This window comes from Henckelia pumila, chromosome 4 (assembly GCF_033568475.1).
Source record: "Henckelia pumila isolate YLH828 chromosome 4, ASM3356847v2, whole genome shotgun sequence".
In the NCBI taxonomy this organism is placed as follows: Eukaryota; Viridiplantae; Streptophyta; class Magnoliopsida; order Lamiales; family Gesneriaceae; genus Henckelia; species Henckelia pumila.
Genome location: NC_133123.1, coordinates 25,978,794 through 26,003,396, shown reverse-complemented (window position 1 = coordinate 26,003,396; position 24,603 = coordinate 25,978,794). Strand labels below are relative to the sequence as shown.

General features: G+C 38.9%; 17 non-coding genes and 4 pseudogenes across 17 annotated transcripts; all 21 read right to left on the bottom strand.

The window, feature by feature from the left end:
- Positions 1 to 13,964: 13,964 nt before the first annotated feature.
- On the bottom strand, positions 13,965 to 14,083 carry LOC140870450 (5S ribosomal RNA). Its single transcript, XR_012147411.1, has one exon. It is a non-coding gene; the product is annotated as a 5S ribosomal RNA (ribosomal RNA).
- A 401-nt stretch (positions 14,084 to 14,484) lies between these two features.
- Positions 14,485 to 14,604, bottom strand: LOC140868746 (5S ribosomal RNA). Its single transcript, XR_012146148.1, has one exon. It is a non-coding gene; the product is annotated as a 5S ribosomal RNA (ribosomal RNA).
- Positions 14,605 to 15,004: 400 nt separating this feature from the next.
- LOC140868642 (5S ribosomal RNA) lies at positions 15,005 to 15,123 on the bottom strand. The gene has a single exon (XR_012146049.1). It is a non-coding gene; the product is annotated as a 5S ribosomal RNA (ribosomal RNA).
- A 399-nt stretch (positions 15,124 to 15,522) lies between these two features.
- Positions 15,523 to 15,640, bottom strand: LOC140869460 (5S ribosomal RNA; annotated as a pseudogene).
- Positions 15,641 to 15,922: 282 nt separating this feature from the next.
- On the bottom strand, positions 15,923 to 16,041 carry LOC140868249 (5S ribosomal RNA). Its single transcript, XR_012145676.1, has one exon. It is a non-coding gene; the product is annotated as a 5S ribosomal RNA (ribosomal RNA).
- Positions 16,042 to 16,608: 567 nt separating this feature from the next.
- LOC140868078 (5S ribosomal RNA) lies at positions 16,609 to 16,727 on the bottom strand. The gene has a single exon (XR_012145512.1). It is a non-coding gene; the product is annotated as a 5S ribosomal RNA (ribosomal RNA).
- A 399-nt stretch (positions 16,728 to 17,126) lies between these two features.
- On the bottom strand, positions 17,127 to 17,245 carry LOC140869444 (5S ribosomal RNA; annotated as a pseudogene).
- Positions 17,246 to 17,646: 401 nt separating this feature from the next.
- Positions 17,647 to 17,764, bottom strand: LOC140868942 (5S ribosomal RNA). The gene has a single exon (XR_012146338.1). It is a non-coding gene; the product is annotated as a 5S ribosomal RNA (ribosomal RNA).
- A 399-nt stretch (positions 17,765 to 18,163) lies between these two features.
- On the bottom strand, positions 18,164 to 18,282 carry LOC140868331 (5S ribosomal RNA). The gene has a single exon (XR_012145754.1). It is a non-coding gene; the product is annotated as a 5S ribosomal RNA (ribosomal RNA).
- A 400-nt stretch (positions 18,283 to 18,682) lies between these two features.
- Positions 18,683 to 18,800, bottom strand: LOC140868598 (5S ribosomal RNA). The gene has a single exon (XR_012146007.1). It is a non-coding gene; the product is annotated as a 5S ribosomal RNA (ribosomal RNA).
- A 401-nt stretch (positions 18,801 to 19,201) lies between these two features.
- On the bottom strand, positions 19,202 to 19,320 carry LOC140868465 (5S ribosomal RNA). Its single transcript, XR_012145882.1, has one exon. It is a non-coding gene; the product is annotated as a 5S ribosomal RNA (ribosomal RNA).
- Positions 19,321 to 19,720: 400 nt separating this feature from the next.
- LOC140868053 (5S ribosomal RNA) lies at positions 19,721 to 19,839 on the bottom strand. Its single transcript, XR_012145488.1, has one exon. It is a non-coding gene; the product is annotated as a 5S ribosomal RNA (ribosomal RNA).
- Positions 19,840 to 20,240: 401 nt separating this feature from the next.
- Positions 20,241 to 20,359, bottom strand: LOC140869423 (5S ribosomal RNA; annotated as a pseudogene).
- A 401-nt stretch (positions 20,360 to 20,760) lies between these two features.
- LOC140868538 (5S ribosomal RNA) lies at positions 20,761 to 20,879 on the bottom strand. Its single transcript, XR_012145951.1, has one exon. It is a non-coding gene; the product is annotated as a 5S ribosomal RNA (ribosomal RNA).
- Positions 20,880 to 21,280: 401 nt separating this feature from the next.
- LOC140868996 (5S ribosomal RNA) lies at positions 21,281 to 21,399 on the bottom strand. Its single transcript, XR_012146390.1, has one exon. It is a non-coding gene; the product is annotated as a 5S ribosomal RNA (ribosomal RNA).
- A 436-nt stretch (positions 21,400 to 21,835) lies between these two features.
- LOC140869682 (5S ribosomal RNA) lies at positions 21,836 to 21,954 on the bottom strand (annotated as a pseudogene).
- A 399-nt stretch (positions 21,955 to 22,353) lies between these two features.
- On the bottom strand, positions 22,354 to 22,472 carry LOC140867983 (5S ribosomal RNA). Its single transcript, XR_012145420.1, has one exon. It is a non-coding gene; the product is annotated as a 5S ribosomal RNA (ribosomal RNA).
- A 400-nt stretch (positions 22,473 to 22,872) lies between these two features.
- On the bottom strand, positions 22,873 to 22,991 carry LOC140870413 (5S ribosomal RNA). The gene has a single exon (XR_012147376.1). It is a non-coding gene; the product is annotated as a 5S ribosomal RNA (ribosomal RNA).
- A 400-nt stretch (positions 22,992 to 23,391) lies between these two features.
- LOC140870276 (5S ribosomal RNA) lies at positions 23,392 to 23,510 on the bottom strand. The gene has a single exon (XR_012147245.1). It is a non-coding gene; the product is annotated as a 5S ribosomal RNA (ribosomal RNA).
- A 399-nt stretch (positions 23,511 to 23,909) lies between these two features.
- Positions 23,910 to 24,028, bottom strand: LOC140868217 (5S ribosomal RNA). The gene has a single exon (XR_012145644.1). It is a non-coding gene; the product is annotated as a 5S ribosomal RNA (ribosomal RNA).
- Positions 24,029 to 24,430: 402 nt separating this feature from the next.
- LOC140870380 (5S ribosomal RNA) lies at positions 24,431 to 24,549 on the bottom strand. Its single transcript, XR_012147344.1, has one exon. It is a non-coding gene; the product is annotated as a 5S ribosomal RNA (ribosomal RNA).
- Positions 24,550 to 24,603: the final 54 nt, after the last annotated feature.

Here is a 24,603-nt window from a genome sequence, read left to right as displayed (position 1 = left end):
CATATATTTTAATTTTGATCGTGGACAAGTTTGCTATGAGAGGTGACAAAATTCTTTTCATGATGATAGGTCGGGGAACACACCATGTACAATTGTTATGTTTGGATATATATATATATTATAACATAAGATTGATATAATAGAAATACTAAAAAAAATTCAAAAGACACACACACACGTGTGTCAAAATATATATGTGTGTAAATATGTAGAGTAGCTCTCCTACTGGTACCGATATCCAAATTTCAAAATTTTGGTATAGAAAAAATTCATACTGATATCGTACAGATAGCGAATTTTTTTGTAATATATCAAAAAAATGTCTATATATCGAAAAAATTTCGGTTCGATATCCCGAAAAATCGATATTTTGGTTCGGTATCCCAACTCTAAATCCGTAACGAAACTAGCATATCGATTATTTTAAAATTTTACGGTATACCAAGATTTTGGTACACTATCGGTATATACTGTTTTATACCAAAAATTCGATATTTGGTACGATAACCTCGGTATATCAAAAATTCGGTATTTCTTTCTCATAAATGAAACTGATCTACCTGATTCATATATTTATATATAGTGAATAATAGTACTTTTAACCTAAAAAATAATGTCAAGTAAGAGATCTATTTTACAAAATCAAACTGTGATATGATCTCATGAAAGTTTTTGTGATATATATGTTATTTGTACATATATGTTTTTTTTGTGATATGTGTGTATATGTGTATATATATCACCAACTCTGATAAGAGTGCACTGGCATCTTATTATTTATTTTTTTTAAACTTGAAGTATAAGAAGTATAAAAGAATAATGTTTCTTTTGTGAATATTTTGATTGTTAATGGTACAAGGAAAAAAGTACCATCCTGCTAATTTTAAATAGGACGGGTCGCCTGTTTTTAGCGAGAAAAAGAAAAGAAAAAAGGGTTACATCAATAAAATAAAATTGTTGTGAAAAGTAAAAATTTATGGTAAAAACTAAAAATTCTAAAACTCAAAATATATATCAAACCAAACACTTATAAAATATTCTCTCTAAACTTGTGTTATTTCTTCACAAATGTTGAGGTCTATTTATAGAACCTCAATTGAGAAATATTCAAAAATAAATATGTCATCCATTATATAATCAATAATTAAAATATCATCACATCACCATCACAATAATTTTCAATCTAATTTTAATATATAATTTCCAATACTCCCCCTTGTGATGATGATCGTGATATTATTTGTTTGTATACTGCCTCGTTAAAAACCTTACTAGAAAAAATCCAGTGGGATAAAAACCATAGCAAGAAAAAAAAAGTGCAGCCACGTAAACTCCCCCTCATGTTAATATGATCGATTCTTCACATACGCTGTAGATTTCACATCCCAATATTATATATATGCTTTCTGAATATTATCGTAGGAAGCGCCTTTGTGAAGAGATCTGATGAGTTCTCACTTGATTGAATGTAACAGATATCAATATCTTTATTCTTCTCTAGCTCTTGAGTGTAGGCAAAAAACTTTGGGGGGATATGTTTGGTTCTATCACTTTTGATGTATCCTTCTTTCATTTGAGCAATACATGCAGCATTATCTTCATACAGCGTCACAGGATTCTTATTTACTAATAATTCACAAGAATTTTGGATATGTTGTGTTATTGATTTTAGCCAAACACATTCACGACTTGCTTCATGTAGCGCAATAATCTCAGCGTGATTTGATGAAGTTGTTACTAGTGTTTGTTTCTGTGAACGCCAAGAAATTGTTGTGCCTCCACGAGTAAATACATATCCGGTTTGGGAACGTGCCTTATGTGGATCAGATAAATATCCAGCATCAGCATAATCAATGATACTTTGATTGGTGTTTTTTGAGTACAAAAGTCCCAAATCTGTCGTTCTTTGTAGATAACGGAATATATGTTTAATTCCATTCCAGTGCTTCTTTGTTGGATATGAACTGAATCTTGCTAATAAATTTATAGCAAAAGATATATCAGGTCTAGTGCAATTTTCAAGATACATAAGGGAACCAATGGCACTTAGATATGGTACTTCTGGACCAAGAATAACTTCATCATCTTCAAATGGACGAAATGGATCTTTTTCTATGTTTAATGATCTTACAACCATTGGAGTACTTAATGGATTTGATTTATCCAATTCAACCTAGATGACATCTTTCCATTTGACCCAATCATGACGAGTTTTACATTCTCCTAAAGATTTTGGTTCATGATCCTCATTTTTATTTATGATGTCACATGCCACATTATAAGAAAATATCTCATCAATATCTTCTATATCTTTTCGGTTCCATATTTTTCCAGTATTAATATAATTGATAGAGATTTCACGATTCTCGTCAGTTTGTGGTTCTGACAGAATATTTTCATCATCAGGTGGTTCTTCTGGAACACCATTTTCTATTTTATGATCATCGTGTTTCTCTATGCCTTTTCTTTTCCGAGGATTTTTATCCTTGGAACCGACTGGCCTTCTATGCTTCAAGCGTTTTATGACATCATGAGTGTCTTCAATTTATTTCTTTGGAATTTCAATTCGAGCAGGGGCATTTACATCATGTATATATGATTTTGTTACCCCTTTTGTGTCTGCAAATGCATCTGGAATTTGATTTGCAATTCTTTGCAAGTGCACAATTTGTTATACATCTTTCTCACATTGTTTGGTCCTTGAATCCAAATGTAACAATGATGGTACATATCATGTGATTTCCTTTTTGATGTGTTTCTTTTCTCCCCCTAACATTGGGAAGATTTCTTCAATAAAATGACAATCAACAAAGCGTGCTGTAAACACATCGCCTGTCTGAGGCTCAAGATATCGAATGATTGATGGACTATTATGACCGATATAAATACCGATTTTTCTTTGAGGACCCATTTTTTATCGTTGAGGTGGTGCAATAGGCACATACACCATACATCCAAAAATTCTCAGATGAGAAATATTTGGTTTTTTACCAAATGCAAGTTGCAATGAGAAGAATTTATGAAATGCACTTGGTCTGATGCGAATTAATGCCTCAGCATGTAAAATTGCATGTCCCCATATAGAAATAGGGAGTTTTGTTGTGGGGCCTTGGGTTGCTAATCTCAAATCTTAAAGGGCAATTAATGAATAAGCATCATTAATCTAATAAGGAAAGAATAAGGATCAAGAATTTTTTTTTTTCAAAAGGGGGGTGGGCTCGGGCGGTCAAAAACTACCGCGCGGGCGCCCCTGATTTTTCCTAAAACAGAAGGCTCGCGCTCGGGCTGCTAAAAACTACAGCTCGGGCGCTTCCTAGGCAGAATTTCACCATGTTTTTCAGCAGCCATTCTTGATCCTTTCCATCCATTCCAAGCTATCAAATTCAAGTCTAAAACATGTATATTAACATAGAACAATATCTAAACATGTCCATAAAGTATTGATACTTTAAACTAGAAGTTTACAATGCATCAAAAGCAACAAAAGAAACAACTAGTCGCTAAGCTTTCCAAGTCCAAAACCCATATATTCTCTAACATGTTTATAAAGACTTAGCTACAACGTTCCATCTCGAACAATCCGAGTCCACATCTAAACATCTCTCATGAGCTACCCACGACGTCCTTGGCCAGCTCCTACCCCATCTGTTGTCATGCACACATACAAAACAAGACAACAGCCAGATAAACTCCGGTGAGAATATAATTCTCAGTATAATCGACATATAAAGCGTTAAATAAATCATATCAACTCAAAAAGTAGAGTAAATAACGCATATATCGATTCAAGATATAAAATCAAAATCTCTCAATCTATTCTTTGAGTTTCTATAGCGCGCTATCTCAAGAATTGATTCTTATCACTTCGTTGCCATCAATATTCGTATCCGATCTTGACATGGATATCCATCTATCGTCGTCTCATCAGACTAGAAAATAAGGTCCTATCCGACCTTGGCAAAGAATCAATTCATATCTTATCTCATTTCATGATCAAATAATGATCCACTACTTGTGATGGATCAACAAGAACAATAACAAGTTCTCAATCAAAAATAAAACATAATCAGTATGTGATTTGGCGGACTACTCAAGATTCATCAATCTTGAGTATCATAGTCCTAAATCTCGATGTTGTCTTATACCTGTCATTCTCGAGTTGACGATGTTCCATATCTGAATCATCCTCACACAAATTCATCTTCCAAATTTAGCTTAATTCATCATGAACACTTCATGGTAGGATAATTTCACATCATCATCAAATCCTTCGCAAGTCGAATCTGTATTCTTTCATTCTTCAAATCTGAGAATATAGTCACGAATACACATCACCATCTATTCAAGATCAATTAACTCAAAATCAGCTCAAGAACATCATTCCATCCTCAACCATAATGATTCAACCCTTTCTCGCTTCTTCGTCGGTTCGAATGCAAAGTTCTTGGGTTGTTTATCGACAATACAATTAGGAAATTGAAGAATCAAATGGATACAAATCCTAACATCCTCAAGAATATAGCAGCTCAATAATCAGCTAGCAAAATAGCTTCAAATCTCAAATTCAGCAGAGTAACAATTAAAAATCGGTAACCGAACAATATCGACTTCATTTCTAATACACATATCAGCAAATTCAACTCATATCAGCTATAACCAGCACAAGAATAGCATATCAGCAACTACCTAAATCGAAATACATGCTGGAACAAAAGCTGGAATTTTGATATATGCATACAACATCAAATCGTCAAACCGTATTCGAAATCGAACTCAAAACACAATAAATCAACGAAAGTTCTGAGTTCTGATCCTTTCTCATTTCGAAACCTGACTAAAATATAAGAATACTTACATCAAATCTTAACCTTCATTGCAAGGATTCCAGAACACTTTTCGGAATCGAAATCGGATAAACGAAGCAAAAGTTATGGCAATTCGAAAGTCTTAAATTCAAAAAAAGAAGAAGAACTCGACGCCTCTGTTCTCTTTTCTGAATTTAATCTGAACAATACACATTTCCATGCTTATAGTTCAATAATAATCGGATATGTCCTATACAAATTGCAATTTAATCCCTGATACCTCAAAAATTGCAATTCAGTCCTCGGCCTTCTTTTTAATTCAATTTCAATCCCAAATAATTTAAGAATATTAGAATTTAAATCAAAACTATAAATATTCCCAAATTAAATATACTCGAATTAAAATTAAATAAATTCGGATTAATTAAATAATCCTGGCCTTTTGCACTTTAGCCCTCGAAACTTTGATATTAGCAAATCAGTCCCTGATCGAGTTGTATCTTCAAAATAAATAGTCTTTAATTTCCAAAACATGGAATTAAATCTTAAATTCCATAAATATTAAAATCGAATATTTATTCTTTTAATTTAAGAATTCTCGGAATTTAATTTTCAAAATCCGTAAATTCTCAAATTAAATATTTTCGGCTCGAAAATTAAATCTATCATTTACATAAATTCTCAAATCAATATTAGCCCATAATATGGAATTTAATTCTCAAATCCCATAATTATTAATTTAATATTTCTGGGCCTTACAATTCCTCCCCTCTAAGGAATGATTTCGTCCTCGAAATCGTAGTCAATCGAACTATTCAATCTGATATACTGAATGATTATCTGAAGTGATTCTCACTTCAATCATCCAACTCTAATCTTCGTATCTTATCTCTTCATCTCTTCCTTTGTACTTTAATTCACTGAAAATAATTCTCTTTGAGCTGTTTCTTTCTTCAATCAAGGATTTGTCGACTAATCGACTTAACTCATAATCTTTTCAATATCTATCTCATTTGATTAAAGTACATAGGAAAAATCGAATTGATACTTCCTTTACTTAAATATATGGAACAAATCAGATCCATCATATCAAGATGACCAAGAACATTATCAATTCTGTCTACCATTCAATCAGGGAAATTCAACTTCATTGAAAACTTGTTTTGCTTTGAATATCATTCGATGTTCTGTATAGAACATATATCAAGTCTACGCTGTCGTTCAGTTCATCACTTCAAGATCAGTATTCAACTTCATATTTTGAATATGTAAATTAAACTCTGCCTTTTCTCTATTTTGAATTGAATGATAGTTCAAGAATAACTTTTCCGCTTAACTACTCAGTTTCAGCTTCAAAAGTTATATCTATCATTCAATTATCAATTCTGTTCCTTCTTCTCTGTTTTCATTTCGTATAGATTCATCTTCAAAATCTTTGTGTGTTTCAAATTAAATCTGATCTGATATCGACAAACATGTTTGATCTAATGTCATATACTTCGGTAGTATCATTTCAATACAAAGAAATCTGATTTCTTTTTCTCATATTATCATAGCATTATCTCAAAATCGACTCAATAACTATTACAGAAATTATAATCATCAAGTGGCAACACATCACGTCAAGTAATACCGAATCATGTATTAAGGTTCTGAGAATATTCTCAACATCTGGACAATCAACTCAGATAATCCATCAATTGAAGAATGGTATAATGCATTCACATATAATCAACTCTCCAAACATCAGTCAATCAATCGATGCCACATTCTGTCGAATAAATCTAAAGTCTGAATCCTGACAATAGATTTTAATCATTCCTGTAATTTCATCCTATCTTTATCTTCTTCACAGCTATCTAGTCATATCTGTATCACATCTTATACAGCGTATTCTAAAATTTTAATTAGTCTATTCGGACTATCTATTAATCAGAGTATAATATACTGTATTTACAGATTTCAAAGTATTCAGAGATGTTGATCATCGGTAACATGTCAGGTAAAGTTCATTCTTGAAATTCGATTCATCTTCTCTGACTATTCTTCCAATTCAAGGATAATATGTTGTACCCTTACTTCATAAAGTACTCAAAATCTTCTGATCATCTGTATTACAATGTAATAGTAAACCCAATGCTTCAATCTGAAACATTATTTCTGGGCTTACTGTTCATCCTGCAACGAATCTAATCACAATTCAGTGATTTGATCATACAGACAGATTATTGTATACAGTAATTTCAATCAACATGTTCATAACTACCACATGTTTACATCATATAAACTGCTTCATCTTGGTAGTTTCACAAAATACTCTTTCACATCATAATCTCATAACAATTATGGAGTTTCTAAACTGTCACTGAACTATTCTAATCAATTATTTTCAACTTCATCAGAAACTCTCTGTACGTTTAACTTCAAAAACGTACTAATTTTGTTACCTCTATTTGCTTTATCTTCTGATAAAACAATTATTGAATGAATCTTAAATTCATTGTTGTGAATTTTCTTCAAAATCTGATATTTCTCTTCGGACATATCAAGAACAATCAGATAATCAATCATAATAGAATTCACTCATTCTGATCTGAGGCTTCAATTCATATCTCAATCTGGTATTCTGTACTGAATTCTCATCGCTTCAGTTTACTTTTTGTGTTTCTTTCATCTTCTGAACAATTCTAACTTACTTTCAATCGAAAATCATTTTGATTGTTATGCATTCGTCTGAATACTCGAACCAGAATACATAGAAAACTGAAATCAATTCATCAAATGCCTATTTCATTCCTCATTTCTATCTCCAAATACCGACAATTCATATCCTCTAACTCAAAAATCATGGATCATATTCAAATTCTTCTATCAGTTACGAGCCAACAATCTTAAAATACGCCGAAATATCATCAAATGATCAATAATTCTCAAAATCAAAAGAAATAAATCAAGATTGAGAAAATCCCTCAATCAAGGTCATCCAAAAATCAAATCTTCTGGATAACAAACTCTGCAAAGTGAAAACAACTCACTTGCATCGCACAACTCAGAATGAGTGAATCAATCAGGCTCTATGAACAAAACAAGGAGAGCCACTCGAAATCAAATATTTCAAGAATTATATGTCCAATTGATGTATTCGATTCAGCGTAATCAAAGAAAAAACTCATCTGTAACTGATTTTCATATCATCATCTATCTTCTAAACCTCAAGATCAATATTCAATTCATAATCTCATCACGTCGGTAATTCATAAATTCATCAATTCACCAATTCGTTATAAAATTCCAGTTCACAACTTAAACTAAAGTCAAAATCTTACTGGAATATATATTTCATCTCTATTCATCGACATATCTATCAATGCTGATTTAGATCTTGAACATAGATCTTGAACATATCTAGTGCATCAAAGATACTGATTTTGAAATATTTCTATAATCAAACATTATATATCAAACCGAAATCACAGAATCTTAATTCAAGATTCTCTATCATATCATCATATTCATATGCACATTATGTTCTTGCTGATCTAATTTTATCGCTTCTTATCATCAATTCTTTTGCTAATCTATATTTGATTATTGCATCATCATCTATCATGCAACATAAACAGATATTTCAATATGAACAAAATCATGTTCAGTCTCATTTCATAAATTCAGTAATACCATTCTTCAGTTCAATTCACAACTTTTCTTTTCTGATACAGATGTGATCATATAATAAGCTTTCAGCTATCATGTATCTATTGCACCAATAATAAACAGGTCAAAATAAAATAAATTTGTTACCTGAAATTTCATTCTCAGGTGCAATTTCATTCTAATCCTCTGTATACTTTCTTCATTCAAATTTCCTCCGACTCTGATTTACTTAGGACATCGCCTAATACATCTGCCTGAAATATCTCTGCACTGATTGCTAGGATGTCTCCCTCCACAAATGAGTGCAATAATCTCTAACATACTCTGCATTCAGAACCGGACTAATCCGTCTCGGTTTGCTAGAGTTGACAAACTACTTTCGTGTCGTTTACTTCGTATCTGCTCTGGAATAAAAATTGTAACTAAAGTTGTGTTTATCTCTCACACTGTAGCATCCTTACAATTTTATTCCTTCTGTCTCATCATTCAACTTCAGTTCTATTAGACAGGGCTATGTCTTTCATAAAATGTTTCAATCATCAACAATTATTCAGACATAATCTTCAAATTTAAGCCATAATTAAACAACTCACTCGTGAGCTTTATTAGTACCATCTATAATTCAAAGAATCATAGTAGGCTTGAAATCTAGCAATGCATTCGTCAATATTCAAATTACTCTGCTTCTGATTGATATATTCTTCTTTTTCTTATCATTTCTATTTGTTGTGGCAAAGAACTATAAATAAACTTATGTTCTATGAATTACCAACAAATAAATATACCTCAATTCTTTCAAAATTTCTTCATCAAAATCTATCAGCTGGTTGTTAGGTTTCGAAGTTGGTATACAGTCAATCTGATACGTCATTCATCTGTATCCTTCAGGTATTTGAACAACGAGTCAAGTTCTTCAGGCCAACTTCTACCTGCAATAACATCTATTCATTTGCTGATATTCTGTTCTATTCAATCAGAGGTATTTCATTCAGCTGAGCAATACCGTTCTGTTCTGTTCAGTCTGACCACACCATTCTGTTCAGTCTGGCCATAATATTCTGTCAGTCTGGGGTGCTTACATCACCCAAAGAACACTGTTCTCTTCGATTTTGGGTGCTTACATCACCCGGGGAAAATCTTATAACAAAATAGTAAGAAATTCAAAAATTTACAAATCAGTAAATTAGGCAGTTGAATTTCTAAAGTAGATCATGCTCACATGCAATTTATCATGTCATCGAATCGAGTAATGAATAATCATGCAATACTATAAATGCATGTGTCTCACTCTACCCCGCTCAGCTTCTATCTCAGTCCAGAAACTTAGTCTCTGATACCACCTGTTGTGGGGCCTCGGGTTGCTAATCTCAAATCTTAAGGGGCAATTAATGAATAAGCATCATTAATCTAATAAAAAAATAATAAGGATCAAGAAATTTTTTATTTTTAATTTTTTTTCAAAAGGGGGGTGGGCTCGGGCGGTCAAAAACTACCGCGCAGGCGCCCCTGATTTTTCCTAAAACAGAAGGCTCGCGCTCGGGCTGCTAAAAACTGCAGCTCAGGCGCTTCCTGGGCAGAATTTCACCCTGTTTTTCAGCATCCATTCTTGATTCTTTCCATCCATTCCAAGCTATCAAATTCAAGTCTAAAACATGTATATTAACATAGAACAACATCTAAACATGTCCATAAAGTATTGATACTTTAAACTAGAAGTTTACAATGCATCAAAAGCAACAAAAGAAACAACTAGTCGCTAAGCTTTCCAAGTCCAAAACCCAGATGTTCTCTAACATGTTTATAAAGACTTAGCTACAACGTTCCATCTCGAACAACCCGAGTCCACATCTAAACATCTCTCATGAGCTACCCATGACGTCCTTGGCCAGCTCCTGCCCCATCTGTTGTCATGCACACATACAAAACAAGACAACAACCGGATAAACTCCGGTGAGAATATAATTCTCAGTATAATCAACATATAAAGCGTTAAATAAATCATATCAACTCAAAAAGTAGAGTAAATAACGCATATATCGATTCAAGATATAAAATCAAAATCTCTCAATCTATTCTTTGAATTTCTATAGCGCGCTATCTCAAGAATTGATTCTTATCACTTCGTTGCCATCAAAATTCGTATCCGATCTTGACATGGATATCCATCTATCGTCGTCTCATCAGACTAGAAAATAAGGTCCTATCCGACCTTGGCAAAGAATCAATTCATATCTTATCTCATTTCATGATCAAATAATGATCCACTACCTGTGATGGATCAACAAGAACAATAACAAGTTCTCAATCAAAAATAAAACATAATCAGTATGTGATTTGGCGGACTACTCAAGATTCATCAATCTTGAGTATCATAGTCCTAAATCTCGATGTCGTCTTATACCTGTCATTCTCGAGTTGACGATGTTCCATATCTGAATCATCCTCACACAAATTCATCTTCCAACTTTAGCTTAATTCATCATGAACACTTCATGGTAGGATAATTTCACATCATCATCAAATCCTTCGCAAGTCGAATCTATATTCTTTCATTCTTCAAATCTGAGAATATAGTCACGAATACACATCACCATCTATTCAAGATCAATTAACTCAAAATCAGCTCAAGAACATCATTCCATCCTTAACCATAATGATTCAACCCTTTCTCGCTTCTTCGTCGGTTCGAATGCAAATTTCTTGGGTTGCTCATCGACAGTACAATTAGAAAATTGAAGAATCAAATGGATACAACATCCTAACATCCTCAAGAATATAGCAGCTCAATAATCAGCTAGCAAAACAGCTTCAAATCTCAAATTCAGCAGAGTAACGATTAAAAATCGATAACCGAACAATATCGACTTCATTTCTAATACACATATCAGCAAATTCAACTCATATCAGCTATAACTAGCACAAGAATAGCATATCAGCAACTACCTAAATCGAAATACATGCTGGAACAAAAGCTGGAATTATGGTATATGCATACAACATCAAATCGTCAAACCGTATTCGAAATCGAACTCAAAACACAATAAATCAACGAAAGTTCTGAGTTCTGATCCTTTCTCATTTCGAAACCTGACTAAAATATAAGAATACTTACATCAAATCGTAGCCTTCATTGCAAGGATTCCAGAACACTTTTCGGAATCGAAATCGGATAACCGAAGCAAAAGTTATGGCAATTCGAAAGTCTTAAATTCAAAGAAAGAAGAAGAACTCGACGCCTCTGTTCTCTTTTCTGAATTTAATCTGAACAATACACGTTTCCATGCTTATAGTTCAATAATAATCGGATATGTCCTATACAAATTGCAATTTAATCCCTGATACCTCAAAAATTGCAATTCAGTCCTCGGCCTTCTTTTTAATTCAATTTCAATCCAAAATAATTTAAGAATATTAGAATTTAAATCGAAACTATAAATATTCCCAAATTAAATATACTTGAATTAAAATTAAATAAATTCGAATTAATTAAATAATCCTGGCCTTTTGCACTTTAGCCCTCAAAACTTTGATATTAGCAAATCAGTCCCTGATCGAGTTGTATCTTCAAAATAAATCGTCTTTAATTCCCAAAACATGGAATTAAATCTTAAATTCGATAAATATTCAAATCGAATATTTATTTTTTTAATTTAAGAATTCTCGGAATTTAATTCTCAAAATCCGTAAATTCTCAAATTAAATATTTTTGGCTCGGAAATTAAATCTATCATTTACATAACTTTTCAAATCAATATTATCCCATAATATGGAATTTAATTCTCAAATCCCATAATTATTAATTTAATATTTCTGGGCCTTACATTGTTCTCATAATCATTGGTCTAGCAATCAGTTGTAGACGTTTAATCAATGATTCAGCTAATCCATTCTGTGTATGAACATGAGCAACAGGATGTTCAACAGTAATTTCCATTGACATACAATATTCATTGAAATTTTGGGTAGTAAATTCTTCAGCATTATCAAGTCTTATTTTCTTGATTGTATAATGGGGAATTGATTTCGCAATTTTATTATTTGAGTCATTAATCTTGCAAATGCCACATTCCAAATTGACAATAAGCATACATGTGACCATCTGCTGGAGGCATTGATCAATATCATAAAATATCGAAATGGTCCACATGGTGGATGAATTGACCCACAAATATCACCCTGAATACGTTCAAGAAATATGAGTGATTCTGTTTGGATTTTAGCTGGTGATGGTCTTATAATAAGTTTTTCAAGAGAACATGCTTTACATTAAAACTTATTTTTTTGAAAGATCTTCTGGTCTTTCAATGGATGACCATGTCAATTTTCAATAATTCTTCGCATCATTATTGAACCAGGATGTCCCAATTGATCATGCCAATTGGTTAATACTGAAGAATTATTAACCACCATATTTGATTCGATTGACCTTATAAGTGTATAATGCAATCCAGTAGGGAACATTGATAATTTTTCAACCACATATTTTTTTCCTGATTTATATGTGGTAAGACACATATATTTCTGATTTCAATCAGTTATCGTCTCAGTATCATATTCATGAGAATATATGTCATTAAAACTCAACAAATTTCTTTTCGATTGTGGTGAATATAAAGCATCATTTATCCAAAATTTTGTACCATTTGGTAACAAAAATTGTGCTTTATCACAACCTTCAATCAAGTTTACAGGACCTGATATGGTATTCACAATTGTTTTTGTTGGTTTTATTTACATGAAATATTTTTCATCTCGCAGAATAGTGTGCGTTGTACCACTATCCGGTATGCAAATTTTCATGATATTATTTCCATGTTTGCTCATAGCATTTTTCATATCAAACTTCACAAAAATGCAATAAAAAAAATTAAGTACAATAAAAATGCAAAATATAACATGCTTTATACTACAAGAATGCATGAAAAATACAAATTTGTTACAATCTAGTCCCACCAATCTTTTAATCAATGCCTTCGAAATCATTCAAAAAATCTGCAGCATTGAAACTAGTTGAACCAACCATCCTAGTACTGCTCTCGCCCAAGCACGCTTAACTTTGGAGTTCTGATGGAATCCGGTGCATTAGTACTGGTATGATCGCACCCAACAATGAATGAATTCTTTCTTTTTTTGTCTCTCGAATTGCGGATTGGAGGAACAGGAGCTGCAGTTTCAAACGGACATAACTTTCGATCTGCTGAGAGTTATGGAAGCTTTAGCCTGCTCACGCGAAGCTCTTCTCGATACCTACAGCACGTATCTCGGTCTAAGAGACGGAGAAGCTCAAATTCAAACCCGGAGATGGTCTTTTGGGGCATTTTCCCGTAGGGCGCGCTGGGATCCACCGAAGTGGCCCACATCACCCAGATCGCACGTTCACATCGTATGATTCAGTCTATTGCATCTTTTCTATCTGCGGATTGGACTGAAAGATTCAGAAATAGGACGGAGAGGAATCAAAAGAATTAGAAGTATGAGTAAGAAAAAAAAGAAATTAATGAATAAAGGGTGCAACACGAGGACTTCCCTGGGGGTCACCCATCCTAGTACTCCTCTCGCCCAAGCACGCTTAACTTCGGAGTTCTGATGGGATCCGGTGCATTAGTGCTGGTCAAATCGCACCCAACAGTGAATGAATATTTTATTGTTTTGTATCTCGAATTGCGGATCAGTGGAAAAGGAGCTTCAGTTTCAAACGGACATAACTTTCGATCTGCTGAGAGTTACGGGAGCTTCAGCTTGCTCACGCGAAGCTCTTCTCGATACCTACAACACGTATGTCGGTCTAAGAGACGGAGAAGTTCAAATTCAAACCCGGAGATTGTCTTTGGGGGCATTTTTCCCGTAGGGCATGCTGGGACCCACCGAAGTGGCCCGCGTCACCCAAATTGCACGTTCACGTCCTGTGATTCAGTCTATTGCATCTTTTCTATCCGCGGATTGGACTGAAAGAGTCGGAAATAGGACGGAGAGGAATCGGAAGAACAAGATGTACGAGCAAGAAAAAAAGATACTAATAAAAAAAAGGGTGCAACACGAGGACTTCCCAGGGGGGTCACCCATCCTAGTACTGCTCTTGCCCAAGCACGCATAACTTCGGAGTTCTGATGGGATTCGGTGCATTAGTGCTGGTATGATCGCACCCAAAATTGAATGAATTCTTTATTTTTTTGTATATCGAATTGCGGATCGGAGGAACAGGAGCTGCAGTTTCAAACGAACATAACTTTCTTTCGGCTGAGAGTTAATGGAGCTTCAGCCTACTCACGCGAAGCTCCACTCGATACCTATATTGCGTATCTCGGTTAAAGAGATGGAGACGCTAAAATTCCAAAACGGAGATGGTCTTTCGGGGCATTTTTCCCGTATGTCGCGCTGAGACCCAACGAAGCGGCCCGCGTCACCCAGATCGCACGTTCACATCGTATGATTAAGTTTATTGCATCTTTTCTATCCGCGGACTGGACTGCAAGAGTCGGAAATAGGACGGAGGGGAATCGAAAGAACAAAAAGTACGAGTAAGAAAAAAAGAAATTAATGAAAAAGGGATGCAACACGAGGACTTCCCAGGGGGTCACCCATCCTTGTACTGCTCTCGCCCAAGCACACTTTACTTCGGAGTTCTGATGGAATCCAGTGTAATAGTGCTAGTATGATCGCACCCAACAATGAATGAATATTTTATTGTTTTGTCTCTCGAATTGCGGATCGAAGGAAAAGGAGCTGCAGTTTCAAACGGACATAACTTTCAATCTGCTGAGAGTTACGGGAGCTTCAGCTTGCTCACGCAAAGCTCTTCTCGATACCTACAACGCGTATGTCGGTCTAAGAGACGGAGAAGCTCAAATTCAAACCCGGAGATTGTCTTTGGGGGCATTTTTCCCGTAGGCGTGCTGGGACCCACCAAAGTGGCCCAAGTCACCCAGATCGGACGTTCACGTCCTGTGATTCAGTCTATTGCATCTTTTCTATCCGCGGATTGGACTAAAAGAGTCGGAAATATGACGGAGAGGAATCGGAAGAACAAGATGTACGAGTAAGAAAAAAAGAAACTAATAAAAAAAAGGTGCAACACGAGGACTTCCCAGGGGGTCACCCATCCTAGTACTGCTTTTGCCAAGCACGCATAACTTTGGAGTTCTGATGGGATCCGGTGCATAAGTGCTGGTATGATCGCACCCAACAGTGAATGAATTCTTTATTTTTTTGTCTCTCGAATTTCGGATCGGAGGAACAGGAGCTGCAGTTTCAAACGGACATAACATTCGATCGGCTGAGAGTTACTGGAGCTTCAGCCTGCTCACGCGAAGCTCCACTCGATACCTATAGTGCGTATCTCGGTTAAAAATACGGAGACGCTCAAATTCCAAAATGGAGATGGTCTTCCGGGGCATATTTCCCGTATGTCGCGCTGGGACCCATCGAAGCGGCCCGCATCACCCAGATCGCACGTTCACATCGAAAAGGTGCAACACGAGGACTTCCCCGGGGGTCGCCAATCCTAGTACTGATCTCGCCCAAGCACGCTTAACTTCGGAGTTCTGATGGGATCCGGTGCATTAGTACTGGTATGATCGCACCCAACAATGAATGAATTCTTTATTTTTTTGTCTTTCGAATTGCGGATCGGAGGAACAGGAGCTGCAGTTTCAAACAGACATAACTTTCGATCTTACTGATCTCGCCCAAGCACGCTTAACTTCGGAGTTCTGATGGGATCCGGTGCATTAGTACTGGTATGATCGCACCCAAAAATGAATGAATTCTTTATTTTTTTGTCTTCGAATTTCGGATCAGAGGAACAGGAGCTGCAGTTTCAAACAGACATAACTTTCGATCTGCTGAGAGTTACGGGAGCTTCATCCTGCTCACGCGAAGCTCTTCTCGATACCTACAGCGCATTTCTCGGTCTAAGAGAAGGAGAAGCTCAAATTCAAACCCGGAGATGGCTTAGGGGGCATTTTTCCCGTAGGGCGTGCTGGGACCCACCGAAGTGCCCCGCGTCACCCAGATCGCACGTTCACGTTGTGTGATTCAGTCTATTGCATCTTTTCTATCCTTGGATTGGACTGAAAGAGTCGGAAATAGGACGGAGAGGAATCGGAAGAACAAGATGTACGAGTAAGAAAAAAAGAAACTAATTAAAAAAGGGGTGCAACACGAGGACTTCCCAGGGGGTCACCCATCCTAGTACTGCTCTTGCACAAGCACGCATAACTTCGGAGTTCTGATGGGATCCGGTGCATTAGTGCTGGTATGATCGCACCCAATAGTGAATGAATTCTTTATTTTTTGTCTCTCGAATTGCGCATCGGAGGAACAAGTGCTGCAGTTTCAAACGGACATAACTTTCGATCGGCTGAGAGTTACTGGAGCTTCAGCCTGCTCACGCGAAGCTCCACTCAATACCTATAGTGCGTATCTAGGTTAAAGAGACGGAGACGCTCAAATTCCAAAACGAAGATGGTCTTTCGAGGCATTTTTCCCGTATGTTGCGCTGGGACCCACCGAAGCGGCTCGCGTCAACCAGATCGCACGTTCATATCGTATGATTCAACCTATTGCATCTTTTCTATCCGCGGATTGGACTGAAAGATTCGGAAATAGGACGGAGAGGAATCGAAAGAATTAGAAGTACGAGTAAGAAAAAAAGAAATTAATGAAAAAGGGGTGCAACAAAAGGACTTCCCAGGGGGTCACCCATCCCAGAATTGCTCTCCTCCAAGTACGCTTAACTTCGGAAATCTGATGGGATCCGGTGCATTAGTTCTGATATGATCGCACCCAACAGTGAATGAATATTTTATTGTTTTGTCTCTCGAATTGCGGAACGGAGGAAAAGGAGCTGCAGTTTCAAACGGACATAACTTTCGATCGGCTGAGAGTTACTGGAGCTTCAGCCTGCTCACGCGAAGCTCCACTCGATACCTATATTGCGTATCTCGGTTAAAGAGATGGAGACGCTCAAATTCCAAAACGGAGATGGTCTTTCGGGGCATTTTTCCCGTATGTCGCGCTGGGACACACCGAAGCGGCCCGCGTCACCCAGATCGCACATTCACATCGTATGATTAAGTTTATTGCATCTTTTCTATCCGCGGATTGGACTGCAAGAGTCGGAAATAGGACGGCGAGGAATCGAAAGAACAAGAAGTACGAGTAAGAAAAAAAGAAATTAATGAAAAAAAGGGTGCAACCCGAGGACTTCCCAGGGGTCACCCATCTTAGTACTGCTCTCGCCCAAGCACGCTTAACTTCGGAGTTTTGATGGGATCCGTTGCATTAGTGCTAGTATGATCGCACCCAATAGTGAATGAATTTTTATTGTTTTGTCTCTCGAATTGCGGATCGGAGGAACAGGAGCTGCAGTTTCAAATGGACATAACTTTCGATCGGCTAAGAGTTACGGGAGATTCAGCCAGTTCACACGAAGCTCCTCTCGATACCTACAGCAAGTATCTCGGTCTAAGAGACGGATAAGCTCAAATTCAAACCCGAAGATGGTCTTTGGGGGCCTTTTCTCGTAGGGCGCACTGGGACCCACCGAAGTGGCCCGCATCAACCAGATCGCACGTTCATGTCGTATGATTCAGTCTATTGCATTTTTTCTATCCGTGGATTGGACTGAAAGAGTAGGAAATAGGACGGAGAGGAATCGGAAGAACACGAAGTACGAGTAAGAAAAAAAGAAACTAATTAAAAAAGGGGTGCAACACGAGGACTTCCTAGGGGGTCACCCATCCTAGTACTGCTCTTGCCCAAGCACGCATAACTTCGGAGTTTTGATGGGATCCGGTGCATTAGTGCTGGTATGATCGCACCCAATAGTGAATGAATTCTTTATTTTTTTGTCTCTCGAATTGCGAATCGGAGGAACAGGAGCTGCAGTTTCAAACGCACATAACTTTCGATCGACTGAGAGTTACTGGAGCTTCAGGCTGCTCACGCGAAGCTCCACTCGATACCTACAGTGCGTATCTAGGTTAAAGAGACGGAGACGCTCAAATTCCAAAATGGAGATGGTCTTTCGGGGCATTTTTCCCGTATGTCGCGCTAGGACCCACCAAAGTGGCCCGCGTCACCCAGATCTCACGTTCACATCGTATGATTCAGTCTATTGCATCTTTTCTATCCGCGCATTGGACTCAAAGAGTCGGAAATAGGACGGAGAAGAATCGGAAGAATTAGAAGTACGAGTAAGAAAAAAAGAAATTAATGAAAAAGGGATGCAACACGAGGACTTCCCAAGGGGTCACCCATCCAAGTACTGCTCTCGCCCAAGCACCATAACATCGGAGTTCTGATGGGATCCGGTGCATTAGTGCTGGTATGATCGCACCCAACAATGAATGAATATTTTATTGTTTTGTCTCTCGAATTGCGGATCGGAGGAAAAGGAGCTGCAGTTTCAAACGGACATAACTTTCGATCTGCTGAGAGTTACGGGAGCTTCAGCTTGCTCACGCGAAGCTCTTCTCGATACCTACAACACGTATGTCGGTCTAAGAGACGGAGAAGCTTAAATTCATACCCGGAGATTGTCTTTGGGAGCATTTTTCACGTAGGGCGTTCTGGGACCCACCGAAGTGGCCCGAGTCACCCAGATCGGACGTTCACGTCCTATGATTCAGTCTATTGCATCTTTTTTATCCGCGGATTGGACTGAAAGAGTCGGAAATAGGACGGAGAGGAATCGGAAGAACAAGATATACGAGTAAGAAAAAAAGAAACTAATAAAAAAAAGGGTGCAACACGAGGACTTCCCAGGGGGTCACCCATCCTAGTACTGCTCTTGCCCAAGCACGCAAAACTTTGGAGTTCTGATGGGATCCGGTGCATTAGTGCTGGTATGATCGCACCCAACAGTGAATGAATTCTTTATTTTTTTGTCTCTCGAATTGCAGATCGGAGGAACAGGAGCTGCAGTTTCGAACAGACATAACTTTCGATCGGCTGAGAGATACTGGAGCTTCAGCCTGCTCACGCGAAGCTCCACTCGATACCTATAGTGCGTATCTCGGTTAAAGAGATGGAGACGCTAAAATTCCAAAATGGAGATGGTCTTTCGGGGCATTTTTCCCGTATGTCGCACTGGGACACACCGAAGCGGCCTGCGTCACCCAGATCGCACGTTCACATCGTGTGATTAAGTCTATTTCATCTTTTCTATCCGCGGATTGGACTGAAAGAGTCGGAAATAGGACGGCGAGGAATTGGAAAAACAAGAAAGACGAGTAAGAAAAAAAGAAATTAATGAAAAAGGAGTGCAACACGAGGACTTCCCAGGGGGTCACCCATCCTAGTACTGCTCTTGCCCAAGCACGTATAACTTTGGAGTTCTGATGGGATCCGGTGCATTAGTGCTGGTATGATCGCACCCAATAGTGAATGAATTCTTTATTTTTTTGTCTCTCGAATTGCGGATCGGAGGAACATGAGCTGCAGTTTCAAACGGACATAACTTTTGATCTGCTGAGAGTTACGGGAGCTTCAGCCTGCTCACGCGAAGCTTTTCTCGATACCTACAGCGCGTATCTCGGTCTAGGAGACGGATAAGCTCAAATTCAAACCCGAAGATGGTCTTTGGGGGCATTTTTCCCGTAGGGCACGCTGGAACCCACCAAAGTGGCCCGCGTCACCCAGATCACACGTTCACGTAGTGTGATTCAGTCTATTGCATATTTTCTATCCGTGGATTGGACTGAATGAGTCAGAAATAGGACGGAGAGGAATCGGAAGAACAAGATGTACGAGTAAGAAAAAAAGAAACTAATTAAAAAAGGGGTGCAACAAGAGGAATTCCAAGGGGGTCACCCATCCTAGTACTGCCCTTGCCCAAGCACGCATAAATTCGGAATTCTGATGGGATCCGGTGAATTAGTGCTGGTATGATCGCACCCAATAGTGAATGAATTCTTTATTTTTTTGTCTCTCGAATTGCGGATCGGAGGAACAGGAGCTGCAGTTTCAAACGGACATAACTTTCGATCGGCTGAGAGTTATTAGAGCTTCAGCCTTCTCACGCGAAGCTCCACTCGATACATATAGTGCATATCTAGGTTAAAGAGATGGAGACGCTCAAATTCCAAAACGGAGATGGTCTTTCGGGGCATTTTTCCCGTATGTCGCGCTGGGACCCATCGAAGCGGCACGCGTCACCCAGATCGCACGTTCACATCGTATGATTCAGTCTATTGCATCTTTTCTATCCGCGGATTGGACTGAAAGAGTCGGAAATAGGACGGAGAGGAATCGGAAGAATTAGAAGTACTAGTAAGAAAAAAAAGAAATTAATGAAAAAGGGGTGCAACACGAGGACTTCCCAGGGGGTCACCCATCCTAGTACTGCTCTCGCCCAAGCACGCTAACATTCGAAGTTCTAATGGGATCCGGTGCATTAGTGCTGGTATGATCGCACCCAACAATGAATGAATATTTTATTGTCTTGTCTCTCAAATTGCGGACCGGAGGAAAAGGAGCTGCTGTTTCAAACGGACATAACTTTCGATCTGCTGAGAGTTACGGGAGCTTCAGCTTGCTCACGCGAAGCTCTTCTCGATGCCTACAACGCGTATGTCGGTCTAAGAGACGGAGAAGCTCAAATTCAAACCCGAAGATTGTCTTTGGGGGCATTTTTCCCGTAGGGCGTGCTGGGACCCATCGAAGTGGCCCGAGTCACACAGATCGGACGTTCACGTCCTGTGATTCAGTCTATTGCATCATTTCTATCCGCGGATTGGACTGAAAGAGTTGGAAATAGGACGGAGAGGAATCGGAAGAACAATATGTATGAGTAAGAAAAAAAGAAACTAATAAAAAAAAGAGTGCGACACGAGGACATCACAGGGGGTCACCCATCTTAGTACTGCTCTCGCCCAAGCACGCTTAACTTCAAAGTTCTGATAGAATCCGGTGCATTAGTGCTGGTATGATCGCACCCAATAGTGAATGAATTTTTATTGTTTTGTCTCTCGAATTGCGGATCGGAGAAATAGGAGCTGCAGTTTCAAACGGACATAACTTTTGATCGGCTAAGAGTTACGGGAGCTTCAGCCTGTTCACACGAAGCTCCTCTTTATACCTACAGCAAGTATCTCGGTCTAAGAGACGGAGACGCTCAAATTACAACCCGAAGATGGTCTTTCGGGGCACGCTCAAATTACAACCCGAAGATGGTCTTTCGGGGCGTTTTTCCCGTAGGGCGTGCTGGGACACACTGTAGCGGCCTGCGTAACCCAGATCGCACGTTCACGTCGTGTGATTAATTCTATTACATCTTTTCTATCCGCGGATTGGACTGAAAGAGTCGGTAATAGGACGGCGGGGAATCGGAAAAATAAGAAGTACGAGTAAGAAAAAAAGAAATTAATGAAAAAGGGGTGCAAAACGAGGACTTCCCAGGAGGTCACCCATCCTAGTACTGCTCTCGTCCAAGCACGCTTAACTTCGGAGTTCAGATGGGATGCGGTGAATTAGTGCTGTTATGATCTTACCGAACAATAAATGAATTTTTATTTGTTTGTCTCTCGAATTGCGGATCGGAGGAACAGGAGCTGCAGTTTCAAACGGACATAACTTTCGATCGGCTAAGAGTTACGGGAGCTTCATCCTGTTCACACGAAGCTCCTCTCGATACCTACTCCAAGTATCTCGGTCTAAGAGACGGAGACGCTCAAATTACAACCCGGAGATGGTCTTTCGGGACGTTTTTCCCGTAGGGCGCGTTGGGACCCACTGAAGCGTCCTGCGTCACCCAGATCGCACGTTCACGTCGTGTGATTAAGTCTATTGCATCTTTTCTATCCGCAGATTGGACTGAAAAAGTCGGAAATAGGACGGCGAGGGATCGGAAAAACAAGAAGTACGAGTAAGAAAAAAAGAAATTAATGAAAAAGGGGTGCAACACGAGGACTTCCCAGGGGGTCACCCATCCTAGTACTGCTCTTGCCCAAGCACGCATAACTTCGGAGTTCTGATGGAATCCGGAGCATTAGTGCTGGTATGATCGCACCCAATAGTGAATGAATTCTTTATTTTTTTGTCTCTCGAATTGCCGATCAAAGGAACAGGAGCTGCAGTTTCAAACGGACATAACTTTCGATCGGCTGAGAGTTACTGGAGCTTCAGCCTGCTCACGCGAAGCTCCACTCGATACCTATAGTGCGTATCTAGGTTAAAGAGACGGAGACGCTCAAATTCCAAAATGGAGATGGTCTTTCGGGGCATTTTTCCCGTATGTCGCGCTGGGACTCACCGAAGCGGCCCGCGTCACCCAGATCGCACGTTCACATCGTATGATTCAGTCTATTGCATCTTTTCTATCCGCGGATTGGACTGAAAGAGTCGGAAATAGGACGGAGAGGAATCGGAAGAATTAGAAGTACGAGTAAGAAAAAAAGAAATTAATGAAAAAGGGGTACAACACGAGGACTTCCCAGGGGGTCACACATCCTAGTACTGCTCTCGCCCAAGCACGCTTAACTTCGGAGTTCTGATGAGATCCGGTGCATTAGTGCTGGTATGATCGCACCCAACAGTGAATGAATTTTTAATTTTATTGACTCTCGAATTGCGGATCGGAGGAACAGGAGCTGCAGATTCAAATGGACATAACTTTCGATCTACTGAGAGTTACGGGAGCTTCAGCCTGCTCACGTGAAGCTCTTCTCGATACCTACAGCGTGTATCTCGGTCTAAGAGACGGAGAAGCTCAAATTCAAACCCGAAGATGGTTTTCGGATGCATATTTCTCGTAGGACGTGCTGGGACCCACCGAAGTGGCCCGCATCACCCAGATCGCATGCTCACGTCGTGTGATTCAGTCTATTGAATCTTTTCTATCCGTGGATTGGACTGAAAGAGTCGGAAATAGGACGGAGAGGAATCGGAAGAACAAGATGTACGAGTAAGAAAAAAAGAAACTAATTAAAAAAGGGTGCAACACGAGGACTTCCCAGGGGGTCACCCATCCTAGTACTGCTCTTGCCCAAGCACGCATAACTTCGGAGTTCTGATGGGATCCGGTGCATTAGTGCTGGTATGATCGCACCCAATAGTGAATGAATTTTTATTGTTTTATCTCTCGAATTGCAGATCGGAGGAACAGGAGCTGCAGTTTCAAACGGACATAACTTTCGATCTGCTAAGAGTTACGGGAGCTTCAGCCTGTTCACACGAAGCTCCTCTCGATACCTGAAGCAAGTATCTTGGTCTAAGAGACGGAGACGCTCAAATTACAACCCGGAGATGGTCTTTTGGGGCGTTTTTCCCGTAGGGCATGCTGGGACCCACTGAAGCGTCCTGCGTCACCCAGATCGCACGTTCACGTCGTGTGATTAAGTCTATTGCATCTTTTCTATCTGCGGATTGGACTGAAAAAGTCGGTAATAGGACGGCGAGGAATCGGAAAAATAAGAAGTACGAGTACGAAAAAAAGAAATTAATGAAAAAGGGGTGCAACACGAGGACTTCTCAGGGGGTCACCCATCCTAGTACTGCTCTTGCCCAAGCACGCTTAACTTTGGAGTTCTGATGGGATCCAATGCATTAGTGCTGGTATGATCCCATCCAACAGTGAATGAATTCTTTATTTTTTTGACTCTCGAATTACGGATCGGAGGAACAGGAGCTGCAGTTTCAAATGAACATAACTTTCGATCTGCTGAGAGTTACGGGAGCTTCAGCCTGCTCACGCGAAGCTCTTCTCGATACCTACAGCGCGTATCTCGGTCTAAGAGACGGAGAAGCTCAAATTCAAACCCGAAGATGGTTTTTGGGTACATTTTTCTCGTAGGACGTGCTGGGACCCACCGAAGTGGCCCGTGTCACCCAGATCGCATGTTCACGTCGTGTGATTCAGTCTATTGCATCTTTTCCATCCGTGGATTGGACTGAAAGAGTCGGAAATAGGACGGAGAGGAATCGGGAAGAACAAGATGTACGAGTAAGAAAAAAAGAAACTAATTAAAAAAGGGGTGCAACACGAGGACTTCCCAGGGGGTCACCCATCCTAGTACTGCTCTTGCCCAAGCACGCATAACTTCGGAGTTCTGATGGGATCCGGAGCATTAGTGCTGGTATGATCGCACCCAATAGTGAATGAATTCTTTAATTTTTTGTCTCTCGAATTGCGGATCAAAGGAAC